The following is a 14,934-nucleotide window of genomic DNA, read 5'->3' on the forward strand; positions in this document are numbered from 1 at the left end:
CCTCACTTCTCCCTTCCTTCCTCACCCTCTCGTGCGATTCGCCCACCTTTAGGTGAGTTCAGTAGTGAGCCTCTTTGTCTTGCCTGTCTGCTGTGCAGGGAGTCCTTTGTGGAGTTATCGTTGTTCGATTAGTTGTAAATTCCAGAGGAGATTTACAGAGGCTCACCTCACGCTGCCATTTTGGTGATGTCTCGAGCATCCTTACAACCAGTGTTTTGAAGTCTGCATTTGGTTGATTGCTTGTCTCTATTGTGTTTAGTTGTCTTTCTGGAGTTTTGTTATGTTCTTTCATTTGGGACATGTTTCTTTGTCTTCTCATTTTGTCCCCTCCCTGTGTTTCTTTCTGTGTGTTAGATAGAGCTGCTATGTCTTCCACTCTTAGTAGACTAGCCTTATGTAGTAGGTGTCCTGTGTGGCATAGTGGCTCATGCTCCGTTTTCACCTGAGCTAGGTGCTCTAAGTGTGTCCCTTGTGTATGTTCTCTATGTCCTCCTGTTGTAGTTAAGCTTTGGTTGCTTTTGAACATCAGTGGAGGGGAATGGCCTCAGGCTGATTGTTTGTGAGGACTGTCGGTGACTACAGTGGAGTAGCTGTTTTGCAGGGGATGACTCTACAGAGCAGGTTTCGCTTTAGCAGGGCTCTGGTGCCTCCCCAGTGTGCTCTTTTGGTGTGTTGTTTGTGGAGGTGGTTGCATGGTCCTCTGATGTGGTCTGGCCACCAGGTGTGTTGGTTCTGGGGCCTGTTAGGAGGGGCTCTGTTGCAGGTCAGGATCAGCTACTGCCTGTGCCCTGCCTGGGGCCACTTGGTGCGAGCTACAAAGTGATCTTCAGATGGTTGGTTGCCTTTTGTGCTATTCATGGATGTGCCTGAGAGATACTAAACTGTGTTCCGAATTCGGCTGCTGCTAGTGCCATGCTTCTTAACAAGAGGCATGGGATGTGCAGAGGCCAGATGCTGCTTCTTTGGAGTTTGTAAACCTTTAAGAGATTCTAGGAAAGTCTGCACCATGAGCCACGAGAGGCCATTTGTATAAGGAAGCCATTTGAATCGGCATGGGTGGGCCAGCAAGTTGGGTGGGGCAGGGGTCTCAGGGAATCACCAGTGCAGGGAGAACAGTGTAAGGTTGATGAAGACTCAGCGCTGGTGTCTGCCTGTGCATGCATGCTGCGTAGTGGGATGGCTTAACAAAGGAACAATGGCTTCTGCCGGTATCCTATGTGGGAGAAAGCTGCCCCTCCAGTCCTTCTCTGAATCCATACAATTCTGTTCCTCCCTGTATGTCCTTGACGCCTTTCAAGCTCCTGCCCCAGTACTGGAGCTCAGAGCGAGTGAGTCTGTCAGCACTATGTCTAAGTGTGGGCCCTTTAAGAGGAGCACCTTGGCCTCCAGTAGCCCTCTGTCTCACTTAGCCACAAACTCTGCTGGTTTTCACAGCCAGAAGCTGTGCGATCTTCTCTTTCTGGCACTGGAGCCCTGGGCTGGGGAGCCTGGTGTGGTGTTGGGACCTATGGCTCCTTCGGGGGGACCTCCACAGCTGAGATATCCCTTCTGATTTGTAAGCACCACATGTGGGTGTGGAACCAGCCCACTCCATGTCTCCACCCCTCCTACCAGTCTTGTGGTGGCTTCTTCTGTATGTTTTTATTTATAGGACTTCAGTTCAGCTAGATTTCAGGTGATTCTCAATGATGATTTTTTTCCTGTGGTTTATCTGTATTTTGATGTGGTCATGGGAGAAGGCTAGAGCAGCATTTACCTATTCTGTTATCTTCTCCAGAAGCTCACTCTATGCAACTATTTCCTTACGGTTATGGATATTTATCTTATTCCCAAATAATGACGTAATGATTCTGACCTCACACATGTACTTTTACACACTTATATGAGTACTTTTGTAGAATAGATTCATAGAAGTAAAATTATTGAGTCAAAGGATATGTGCATTCATAATATTGACAGATATTTTCTATTTTCCCCCCAAAGTAGATGTGCTAGTTTATCAGTATATAAGAATGCCATTTCCCCCAGAGATTCATCCACTTTGAATATTATCAATCTTTTTAATTTTCCTACCTATTAGGCAATATGGTATTTCAATAGGGTTGTAATTTGCATTTCTCTGGTTGCTATTGAGATTGAGCATCTTTTCATATGTATATAGGTCATCTGCATTTCCTCATCTGTGAATTGCTTACTCAGGACCTTTTCTGTGAGTTGTTTTCTCTTTTATTCATTCTCTATATTTAGAAAGAAAGAGATACATGTTTTGTATTCTTTTAGTAACCTTGCAATCTATTCTTTATGAATTCTACTAACAGAGGAAAGCATTTACTCGATCCAAAAGAAGGGAAAATTTAAATATATAAATTTAGTTATGAGTTCTTTTTGAGGGGGCAGGGCAAGGAAACAAATTTAATTGCTTAATTCTGGTTTTCTCAACTTAAAATGATCCTCATTTCATTTCCTGGGCTTCCACAATTGGAAGACACTATTTAATAACTTCAAATTCACTGCAGATCTCTAACACATTTGTCTAAGTAACTCAAGTCTAAACTTCTAAAATTTAACTCAATGGTTCCATAGTTTGTTTTTTAAGCCCTCTTTGATGTTGATCCAGAAGGAAGTGGAAGGTTGTGCACTTATTTGATATATTCAGGCCCACTCTAACTGGTTAGGCAGAGGCAGATGAATTTTTTTTCTCTCAGAATTCTTTCAGAATGACATCATAATTGAGCTGCCCCATAGTCTTAGTGTTGAAGAGTAATGAGTTTTTGAAAGGTGAGGGGGACATATTGAAACAGACACAAATCGTGTTGATTATTTATAATGTTACCATCAAGGAAACTAGATGACTAGAAATGCTCCTGTGATTAGAGCTGGGGATGGCCATTGCAAAGAGCCCAGAGTGGCAATGGCTAGCTTTTCCTAACTGTCCTTGTTTCCAATTTTTTCTTTACATGAGCAACATGCTAATTGTTGGGTAGCAGAGAGTCCAGCAGAAGCTGATTAAGTCTAGCTTAATGACCATTTAGTTCAGTTCCATTTCTCTTAAATGATACTTCAGGTTTTTTAACATAGGAAAAGCATGGATTGGGGGGACTATCCTATCCTTAGTTATCACTAGTTAACATATGCTACGTTTCTGCAGCCAAACACAGTATGTGTTAACATCAGTAAACCTGACCCTTTTCACTCCACGTTGCATGAAAAGACATGTAGATGCTTTCTGACATTTTTATTCAGGGTCTTGACTATTAAATTCATTTTGAGCATTGTGTGTAATCTTGCATACACTAGTGAGCAAGTATTTACTTTGACCATAGTTAGTATCAAGGGAGTGTTATTTCAGGAAACAGGTTTACAAGGTGTGATAAAAAAATATGGTGAATGTTTAAATTAAAAAAAATATATTACCAAAAAAAAATATTACAGTAAACGACACGTTGCCATTAATCCCCCTCAAAATACTCCCCCTTGCTTTGAGCACACTTATCCATCGTTCTTGCCACTTTCTGAAGCAGTTCTGGAAGTCCTCTTTCATGAGTGCCTTTAGTTGTGCTGTCATGGCTGCCTCGATATCCTGAATCGATTCAAAACATTTACCTTTCATGGCCATTTTGACTTTGGGGAAGAGCTAGAAGTCGCATGGTGCCAGATCCAGTGAATAAGGTGGATGAGGACACACCATAATGTTTTTATTTGACAGAAATTGCCGTACCAGAAGTGATGTGTGACATGGAGCATTGTCACAATGGAGGATGAAGTAAAGACACTTAAGAAAGAGGACTTCCAGAATTGCTTCAGAAAGTGGCACGAATGATGGGATAAGTGTGTTCGAAGTGAGGGGGACTACTTTGAGGGGGATTAATGGCAGCATGTCTTTTACTGTAATACATTTTTTAAATTTAAACATTCACCATATTTGTTGATCACACCTCGTAGAATACTAGGGCTTCAGTACTTAAAGGTCATCTAATCTACCTTGCCCCAAACCCAGCATCTTGAATATCTCTTCCAGGTTTCCCCCTGCCCCTTAGTTCCTTCCAAGATGGGAGGTAGCCTCAACTCAGCTCAAATCTTTCCAGTGACATAGAGATCACTGTTATATGAGACAACCCAATCTATCTTAAATATCTCTGATAGACATAAAGTTATTTTTATTGAACTAACATTTTTCTCTCAATAGATTCAATCCATTGATCCAATGGGAGTCCAGAGGTACCTTCCAAAATAGGTCTAATCTTGCTTATACATCTCAGACTTGTACATATTTGAAGATAGTCCCGCATTCCTGTTTCTGTAGCTCCACTCCACTGCCCCTTCCCAACCATTCAGTCTAAATGTTCCCAGCTTTTGTGACTTTTCTCATAAGGACCTCCTGGCTTCTAATCTTTTCCTCTCTGCCGGTGCTACATGGCCTCCTTCTGTTCCTCAAACATGCACAGCAGATTTCTGTCTCGGGCCTTTATACTTTCTCTTCCCACTTCCAGAAATGGTCTTCCCTCAGATAGTAGCAGCGTTTGTTTCCTTACTTCATTTAGCTCAAATATCAACTCTTCAGAGAGTACTTTCCTGACCATCCTATCTAAAAGAACCCCCTGCCTCATCTCCACCACTGACCTTTTACCCTGATATATTTTTCTTCATAGTACACATCACTTCCTGAAAGATGATTATGTGTCTGTTTATACGTTGGTCTATCTCTCCAGCTAAATCTAAGTGCCATGAGGGCAGAGACTGTGCATGTTTTGCCTGGCACATAGTAGGTGCTCAGTAAACATTTGTTGATTGACTCTATAGGATGTGGCTTTTATTCCTTTCACCATTTTGGTCACTCTCTTGACTTTGTCGATGTCCCTCTCAAAGTGCAATGGCCAGAACTGATTATGGAGATCTAGCTATGAGCTGACCAAGGCAGAATAATGCAGAATAGTCATATTACTCGGTCAGTGAGTATGTGCTAGATCATGGATATATGACAGTGAACAAGCTTGACTTGGTCCCTGCTTCCAGAGAACTCACAGTCTAGTATCTTATACATGTTCTGCTAGTATGATGATGTCTTAAGGCCACATTTACTCTGTTGGTGGCCGTCTCACACATCACACTGGACAATTTACAGTCAATTAAAACTTGAAGATCCTTATCATGAGTGATTTTTGTGCTGCAATGCAAAATCATATATTTATTATATTTCACTGAGCTAAATTCTGCCCATCATTCTATGAAGTCAAATTATTTGGGATCCCAATTAGTCAACCAAGAGATTTACTAGCCTTCTCAGCTTTGTGTCATATCCAAATCTAATAAGTGGGCCTCCTCTATATGCAAGTCTGGTAAAATTGTTGACCCAGACAGACCCCTGTGGCACACCATGAGAAGACGACTTCCAGCTCAATACTCATGACAGTAACTACAAATGCCTTGATGCTGTCCAGATTTTCTGCCTACCATGTTTCCATATTTGTTCATCTGGAGACCCTGTCAAAGAAGGAATTAAGGTTAGTCAGATCATTAATTAGCCCTGTTCCTAGTGAACCCAGGTTGGGTCCCAGTGATCATTGCTGGCCCTGGAAACCAGTACGAATTCTATTAGGTGCAACTACACAATCCCTTTATATTCCTTTTGATAGACTTATTTGATATTACCATCAAACTCACAAATTTTGTAATGTCCAGAATCTAACTTTTTGGCATTTTTGAAAATCAAAGTAAGTATGTATTTCCTTAATTACAGATCCTTTCCTTTTCTGATTCTTCAAACTCTTGTCATGATAGCATATTCTCTCTCTCTCTCTCTCTCTCTCTCTCTCTCTCTCTCTCTCTCTCTCTCTCTCTCCCTCTCTCTCTCTCCCCCCCCCCTCCATTGGGAACACAGTCACCTGGGTAAGAAGTTTCAGAACAGAGTATCTCTACTTCTTTCACCTTCATGTGACAAACAGTCAAGGTGTGGTAAGCATGAAGTACAGGTATTGAATGCAGAAAAACCAAGCAGCCACTTCCCAGGGATGAATTCTGGGGTCCTGAAAAAATGCATTACCCCTACCCCATGGAGCTCTCTTAGCTGCTGACAGAATCTCCCAATCATTCCTTTACTCAAGCTGGAAGCAGGGAAGTTTCTGTTGTTGAAAACTCATTACCCCTAGAAGGAAAACTTTGCAGGCCTCTTCATGAAAAAGCACCTTAGAGGGAAAATAAAGTGTTCAACTAATCTGCTTTTTGAATTGAGGGAACTTTGATGAATAACCACAGAAAATGTTAAAAGTATGCTTCACTATCTTATAATGGCTACTTCTAGAGGGGATAGAGGGGCAAGATGCAACAGGTTAGAAGTGACACCTTCCCCACACAAAGCAGAAGAAAAGGTGTGGGAGTCACATTACGTTCGTGTTATGCCCCAAGCACTGTGCTAGGTCCTGTACATGTGTTATCTTAATAATTAATCCTCCCATCAAATCTGTGAGGTAGCTGTCATTGGACCCAGCTTACAGATGAGGAACGTGAGACTCAAAGAGTTTGTCACTTGCCCAGATTCATATATCTAGTTAGCAGTAGTATAGCCAGTGACCCGACTTTGAGTCCCCCTACACTCCAAAGCCCACGTGTAGAGAGGTGTAGGAAGTGAGTGTTACTCAGAGGTCACATCCTGGGGCTCTGGGATTCACAGTGTTTATTACCTGTTACCCACCTCTTTGAAATGTTGATGACCCGTTGTTCCCAGCTTGTCAAGTGCTTTCATCCTTAAAGACTTCTTTTCTAAATGGCGCAACCACCGTTTCACAGCAAGTTGCAAACTATTTTCTACCTCAGGCCAAATAAGCAGTCATCTAAGGTTTAGGTGAAGCCCAGCCATGGGCCCTAGCAGGCCCCCATTCTCCTACTGGTAAAGGTTTGGATTCCCATCAGAATGTAGATGCCCCTAATGAGTTTCTGACCTTTTCCAAGGTCAGGTATGTAACGGGGTAAAGTCATCTTTGTACCAGAGACCACAAGAACCTTGGAAGCAGGCTGTCCCCAGCCAAGAGAGCATACCCCCTTCACTTGTACACCCCCCCCCCCGAGGTGGGTGTAAGGCAGTTTTTAAAGGAGGGTGTGCCTTCAATTTAGCAACAAGGGACCGTGTCACATTTTACAGATTGTGTTGACTCTTTGGCTGATGGGTGGGCATTAAGGAGTCAGAGCGGGATCTTTGTCCTAATAGGTGAAGCAGGACTGCTCATTCTGGGGTTTATTGGGCCCTAAGGAGTGGTCTTATACCCTCCTCACCTGGGACCAATTAACTATTACAGTGGAACATGGGCATCCAAGACAATCCAGAAGCCCCATCTGGAATCAAGCAGAAGAGACTCAAGTTTGGATGACATTCTTCCTCTGCCAAGAAGGCTCTTCTGATGTTCGCAGTTGAAATGAATTTCCCCTCCCCGAACTCCCTTTGCTTGCACTTCTATTCCAGGCTTTCCCAGCGTCATCCTTATTAGCGTTATTTATGTGTGCGTCTGTCTCCTCTCCCAGATCATGAGCTCCTAGAGGGCAGAAACTGCAGTGTATTCATCTCCTATCCCCCACGGACTGCGCGCAGGGCCCTGCACATCGGAAGCACTCAATAGCTGCTTGTTGAATTGAATTATTACTCTCTGCCACTGTTGTCGTGATTGGCATTCATTCATTTAGTCCATTTGCCCCTTAAGGATCTCCTGCCAAGGCTCAAAAGTAAAGACGCACAAAGTACAAAGAGACACGTTTTGAACAGTTGTTGGTTTGGGGTTGTTTTATTTTAAATTGGCCCAAATGAAAAGAAACGTTTGCTTAGGTCTTGCCAGCCAGACAGAAAAGGTTATCAGCAGATTAAGAGGAGTGTTCTCAAACAGCATCAAGTGTCTTTCAGTGTGCCCAATGGGTGGAGAGCTTTGTGTGGCCGTGAAAGCTGGCTGCAAAGCTACTTGGATTCATTCTGACATATGTCATATTTGCAAGAGAGGTGTTGACAGCAGAGTCAAACAAACAGCTAGTCAAAGTGCCGCTCAGCACGCTGGAATTGGCCTAACATGAAAGTATTAGTGAACACCTCGGGGAACAGGGTTACCCCCAGGTCTTCCCCGGGAGCTACTTGAAAAGTTGAGAAGTGCACAGGGGTTCTCATCACATAGCCACATTCCCTCCATTCCATGCCATGTAACTGGCCTCCCAGACACTTTGTACTAACTACATTCTAGCTGTCAGGTGGAGTTTATCTTCAACCCGTTGATGGTATCAGTTGAAAACAGCACATCTTTCTAGACTGACACATTTAGGAAACTCCATGGCGTATAAAGTGCAGATTCCCCCTGCTGTGCTGAAAGAATGGGCCATGGAGAGAGAAGATCTAACATCTGCAGCAGCAGAGGCGAGGGTGCAGGCAGGCAGGCATAGGGAATTATTCCCTGTGCCCCCACTGTGTGCCTGGTCCTGGGCTAGCAGCAACCAAAACACACATGGTGCCTGCCAGCCCTTGCGGCATTTATAGTTCTGGGGTGGGGGGCATTGGGTAGAGATGGAAGTGAAGAAGGGGGGAGGGGGCAGGAGGGGCATTAAAGAAGTCATTACATATGCCACGAACTAACTGCACATATGATAAGAGCTCTGATGGTGATGCTAAGACAGCACGTAAGAAAATTCAGACCCAGTGCAAAGGCTCAGGGAAAGCTTTAATGTGGCAGTATCTTTTAAACAGATCTGAAGGGTGAGTAGGAATTAACCAAGTGAAATGCATGTGTGCCTGTTGGAGGGAATAGTGTTTAGGGTACGAGGACAGCACTTTCAACAACATTGCAATAGACTAGATGATGACACGTTTGAAGATCCCAGAGAAGGCCAATGTGCTTGCAGCATGGGGAATGGGTGGGTGTTGGGAGTTGTAAGAGATGAGTTTGGAGAAGAAAGCAGAGGCTGGCTTGTACAGGGCCTCACATCGGCCACTTTTTATTTGGGGGAGTGGAGGGAGGAGGAACTAGGAAATAGCTTTCAAAGACTATTCGGCAATGAGAAGAAATAGACTACTGATACATCTGTAGTATAAATATTATACTAAGTGAAGAAAAGCAGTCAGAAAAGACCATGTGTTGTGTGATTCCATTTAGATGAAATGTTTACAAACAGCAAATCCATAGAGAAAGAAAAGCATGTTAGTGGTTGCCTGGAGGTGGCAATGGGGAATGACAGCAAATGGGCATAAAGTGATATTTTAGGGGTGACGGGTTCTAAAATTGAATTGTGGGGATGATTGTACACCTCTGTCAATGTATTAAAAATCAGTGAAGTGTACACTTAAAAATCCATTATTTGAACGTTACAAAACGTTTTAAAAGAGCCTTCTGCGGTCCCACGAGAGGAATGTGAAACGGGTTAAATAGAGAGAAGAACCCTTCCTCACGTGCAGCCTAAACTACCCCAAGGGTTTTGCAGGCCTCAGATCCTAATCCTAGTCTCCGTGGACAAAGATGGATATGTGTTTATTTACTTGGTGCATTTAGCTCCACGTGGACAGTAAGCACAAACATCATATCTACAGAGCTCTGAATCCGTCACGCCATGGTTAGTTATGCAACGGATGGTTGTGGTCCTTGTAGACAGGAGAACAGGAGGTATCCATGACCAGCCATTGGCAGAGAGTTATTAGAGCCCAATGAACATTTCTGCTTTCCAGAAGGCACAGTCTCTTGTGGGTTCCTGGCCAGAGAGCCAAGAAAAGCTGGTAAGAATTAAGAGCTAACTGCCCCTTGCTATCATTTACGAGCCTCTGTGGTCCTTCGGTCTCTTCCTGGGGGCGGCCTCCATCTGTTAAGTTTCAGCAGCTTTCATGGTAATAGTCACCTAATTGAGGAATGGAGAGTGAAATCAGGGGGAAATCTGTGGCTGATTCACTAGAATAGTGATTTTTATGTACCTTGGAGGAGAAACAAAAGATTGTAACTGATTCCCTGCTCTTCCCACTGGAAGAGTGTGTGATAGTCTAACTCTATCAAGCAACAGAATGAATTGGCTTTCTGACCCTACAATCCTGGGGAAAGTACTATGAAAAACCACCAAGTTGTTATATTTGTATAATTAAATCCAACACTTTGATCAATTTAATGAGAACAGTGCTGTCTGTTGCCTTTGAGCTCTGTAAACCACCTCTCCTCTCTGGCTATGCTGACTGCCTAGCTGATATTCACGAGTGAATAAGACCAGAGGTTTGCCCATGTCTCGCCTTCTCACCAACAGAATTTTCCATGAAAATCACGGAATGACAAGAATGGAATGGAAGGGAGTGATAAGAATGCAAAGGGGGATATCCTCAAATAAGCGAGTTTCTGAATTGCAGGCACCCTCTGTAACCCATCTGCTGTTTGGGGAAGGATTTTCCTTGTGCCTTTTGATGAAATTCATGTTGACTTGAAGAAACAGACCCTCTACTCCTCTAACTTCTCTTTGCTAAAGTTAGGAATAAATTCCACAAAAAGGGGTATGGTTGGAGAAGACCACCATCTGTTGCTGGAGAAAGATTGCACGATCTCTGTTCTGCCACTGAGGCACTTTCTGTGGAACTTAGGTTTGACTGCATTCCAGGTGCTGTGCTTCTTCTGCCTCCGCCCCGTCCACCCTCATCCCCCTATTGTGTTAAGACCAGAAAGACATCATTTGTGTTTACTGGCCCCTTCTCCTTGTCTTCCTTTTAGCCATCAGGAGGATGTCAAGGGAAGAGAGATTTCTTTTTTTTACTAAATTTATTGGGGTGACAATTGTTAGTAAAGTTACATAGATTTCAGGTGTACAATTCTGTAATACATCATCTATAAATCCCATTGTGTGTTCATCACCCAGAGTCAGTTCTCCTTCCATCACCATATATTTGATCCCCCTTACCCTCATCTCCCACCCCCACCCCCCCTTACCCTCTGGTAACAACTAAACTATTGTCTGTGTCTATGAGTTTTTGTTTCTTCATTTGTGTCTCTTGTTCTATTGTTTTCAGTTTTATATCCCACATATCAGTGAAGTCATATGGTTCTCTACTTTTTCTGTCTGACTTATTTCGCTTAGCATTATATTCTCAAGGTCCATCCATGTTGTCACAAATGGCACTATTTCCTCTTTGCTAATGGCAGAGTAGTAGTCCGTGGTATACATATACCACATCTTCTTTTCACGACTCACATAGAATACCAAAAATTAAGAGGCAGAACTTGGCAGAAGATAAACCACTTCCTGGTAGGATGGCCTTTTGGAAGTTATTCAATCTCTGTAAGCCTTCCTCTGCATGTATAAAATTAAAATAATAGAACCAACCTCAGTGTTGTTGTGAGACTAAAAGTAGTTTGAAACCCGTAAAGTACTTAAAACACTGCCTGTGTCACACAGTAATTGTTCGTTCTCTATTCAAGCAGCCACTGGATTAAATACCTGGTGTGTGTAGGCAGTGCTGTGGGGGCATATAGTAGAGGACATGGAGGAAACAGGGGTGCACGAAAGGCAACATGGTATAGTGGAAAGAACGTGAACTTGGAGTCAGAAATCTGGGTTCAAATCACCACTCTGCCTCTTACTTGCTGTATGACCTTGGGCAAGTGACATGAACCCTGAGATTCTTCATCTGCAGGATGTAAATGATGACATGCTAATATGGTTCTTCTGGTAATTACGTGAGAGAATGCACATGAGCCCCTCATAAATGTACCTTGGCTATGCCTGTAGCCTAGTACATAAGGGACGAATAAATGTCAAACACATTCTTCCTTCCTCATTAGGCATAAGCCCTGAACCTCAACTAACCTTCATGTAGTTTGGGAAGTAACTCTAATATTCTAGATTTTTTGAAAATTGCTGAACCAGTATTCTGTGTTAATGCATTATTAAAATGTCTTATTTGAAAGATCTGAAAAAGTCATTACGTTGAATCCAGAATAACAAATTGTAAATTTGGAAAAGGTTCAGCCAATTCTGCCACCCAGAAGATGTGTGTGGCCTTGGGCAAGTCACTTCACCTCTCTCTGCTACACTTTCTTCCTCCAGCATAATATTGAGAGAAGAAAACCAGACTAAAATATCAAGTGTGTATCTTTTCTAGTTGTTTGGCTGTCATTATCTAATATTAGATCCCTTTATGTTAGGAAGGAAAATTGGGCTATTTTGAACCATATTACTAATCTTTGGGACTTGGCAAGAGAAGAAACAGCCGCGTCCTTCCACCAAATGCACCATCATACTCAGGGCAAAGACAGATTCAAAGCTGCCTATGTTTGCCATCAGATGTTCTTGTACCTAACTTACAAAGTCCCCTGCTCTCTAGCTTACAGATGGAGACACTGAAGTACAAGAATGCTGCGGAAAAGTAATGACATGGAAGGATTTGAAATGACCAGTTCCTGTCCCCTCTAATTCTGCCTCTCTGTATCCAGTTAACCAAGGTAAAAAGTGAATTCTTATCACTTAATTTGCAAAAATTCCATGACAATTATTTTCTGTCCCTGCAGTGTGTCTGAAACAATGACTTCATTTAAATGTTTTTTCATTTTTATATTTATCTCCTCTCTGCTCATAGCTTACTGGAGGCTTTGTGGAGCACCCTGGTTGCTCCCTTTGATGAGGAGCTTGCATAATGAGATTCTCGAAGGTTCCTTCCAGCTTTGACATTATGCATTTTTAGGGATGTCCCTGGGATTTTCAAGAATGCATACAATGGGGTTTCCTTAGTAAAGATTCTTGTGAAAGAACGTTATGTCCACCTTTCCTTGTGTAATCCCGTTGGAAACTTTGGGAAAACACCAGGAATAATTAACGCATTCTGGATGACGCGTGCTTAGCTAATTGGCCTGAAACACAGGGTTGGTTAGCAAGTTGGCTGAGTGCCAGGTAGCAGGTGTCTGCATAGAGTCAGCACTGATTCTTTTTTCAAAGAAGAGAAGAAGGCCTATGCATGTTTTGTTTTTGAGAAAGTTTGCCGAGATTTTGCCCTACTCCCACCCTCATTTGAAAATGCTGAGAGCAAACTAAAACCAAGTTTATTAGCATTAAAATAAAGGTTATTTCTTTTTAATGTAGTTTTGTTTCTTTTCACCATTTTCAGTCTGGTATTTAAGAGGTCAGTGCATCTTTCTATGTGTCTTTATTTACCTCTTATTTTGATCGGAGTCACACAACCAGGATCATTTTATAAGCTTTTGCTTTGAGGCCAATTGGAACGGGGCTTTTTACATGGAGATTACTTGTCTCAGTATATTCCCAATTGTTTAATGTTTTGCATTTCCAAATCAGTATATAATTTTCACCCTTGGGTTAATTTATAGTTTAGCTCTTCAAACAACAAATTTACGTTATATTCACTTCCCTCCATTCAAATGTTACAAAATTTCTGTTTATCAGAAGCCCTCCAAGGGAAGGATAAGGACGCTCAGTGATGGATACATGGATATTTAAGCAGGATTTCTGGATCTTGTAAGTGGGGAACAGCATTCTCTACATACCACTGATTAAACAAGCATCTCTGAAAATGTCTCTAAATCGCTGTCCCCGGGGGTCATTTGGATAAACACATACTTGAGTGTAAGGAGGGAGGGCTCTCCTCAGCCTGAACAATTTGGGAAAGAGGCGCTTTCCCATGAGTTTCTGGCATCTTGCTGCAAATAATAGAAGCTCATTTGATCAAGCATTATAAAGATTCTAGGAGTCTCGCGGACCACGGGGACAGGAAATGGAAAGCCATCCGGTAGCAAGGCAACCATTCTTTTTCTGTGTTCTCTTGCCTCTACATTTCCCAGCACATCCACTTCCATCTCTACTCGCTGTAGGCCTTTCTAGGCATTCTCCCCTGGTCTATTTAAAATGTGTCCCAGCGTTCAGAAGTCCAGGCTATTGTGTAAAAAGAAATGATGTAATTTTAGAAAGGCTATTGGTGGCATTGATTATTTTTCCAGAAAGAAAGCAAAGAGGGCAGATCAGAGAATCTCTGCCCACCATTCTAGTTCTGACTTCTCTAAGATCCTGCGCATCTCTTAGAAAAGATTCTAACTGTTAAGTACCATATTTCCTTAAGTATACAATTTTATCAGCTTGTTTAACGTCTTGAATCGCACTGGGTATTTGGCAGTAATTGCAAAGAAACCACTCCTCTATTATTAGCAGGATGAAAAATCTGTGGCACATGGGAAACTCCACAGCTCCCTCTTACCCAGCACCTTGGCAGGCATCCACAGCCACAGCTCTCTTCCCTCTACTCTGAGAGTTGGCCTCGAAATCCTTCTCAGAGCTGGTGACTCAATAAACAAAATGTGGTATACCCATACAATAGAATATGATCCAATTTGAAAAAGGATTGGACAAAAGAAAAGGGAATGAAGTACCAATCCATGCTACAACATGGATGGGCTTTGACAACATTATGCTGAGGGAAAGAAGCCAGACACGGAACACCACAACTTGTGTGATTCTGTCTATGTGACATCTCCAGAATAGGCAAATCCATAGAAGCAGAAAGGGCATTGGTGATTGCCAAGGGCTGGGAGGAGGGGAGAATAGGGCGTGACTGCATAATGAGGAAAGGTTTTCTTTTGGACGGTGATGAAACTATCCTGAAATTAGATTCTGAAAATAGATGCATAACTCTGTGACTGTAGTAAAGCCATTCAATTGCACACTTTAAAGGAGTGAATTTTGTGATATACGAGTTATATCTCAATTTTAAAAAATCGTCCCTAGCACAGCTCTCCAGGAGATAACCAATAGTGGAAAGAGCATGTATCATACAATTTGAAGCTTTGCTATTTAGCTTTTTAATTCCACCTGTGCATGGGCTGACATCCCCTCTAGCTGCATGCTCTACACTCACAGACCTCTGGGCCTTTGCTTCTGCTAGAGTATTATCGCCGTTTCTCCTCCCTACTTCCAGTACCAATGCTTCTAGTAAAAAAATGGAACACC

This window comes from Rhinolophus sinicus, chromosome 18 (assembly GCF_057876585.1).
Source record: "Rhinolophus sinicus isolate RSI-liver-muscle chromosome 18, RSI-T2T, whole genome shotgun sequence".
Taxonomy (NCBI): domain Eukaryota; kingdom Metazoa; phylum Chordata; class Mammalia; order Chiroptera; family Rhinolophidae; genus Rhinolophus; species Rhinolophus sinicus.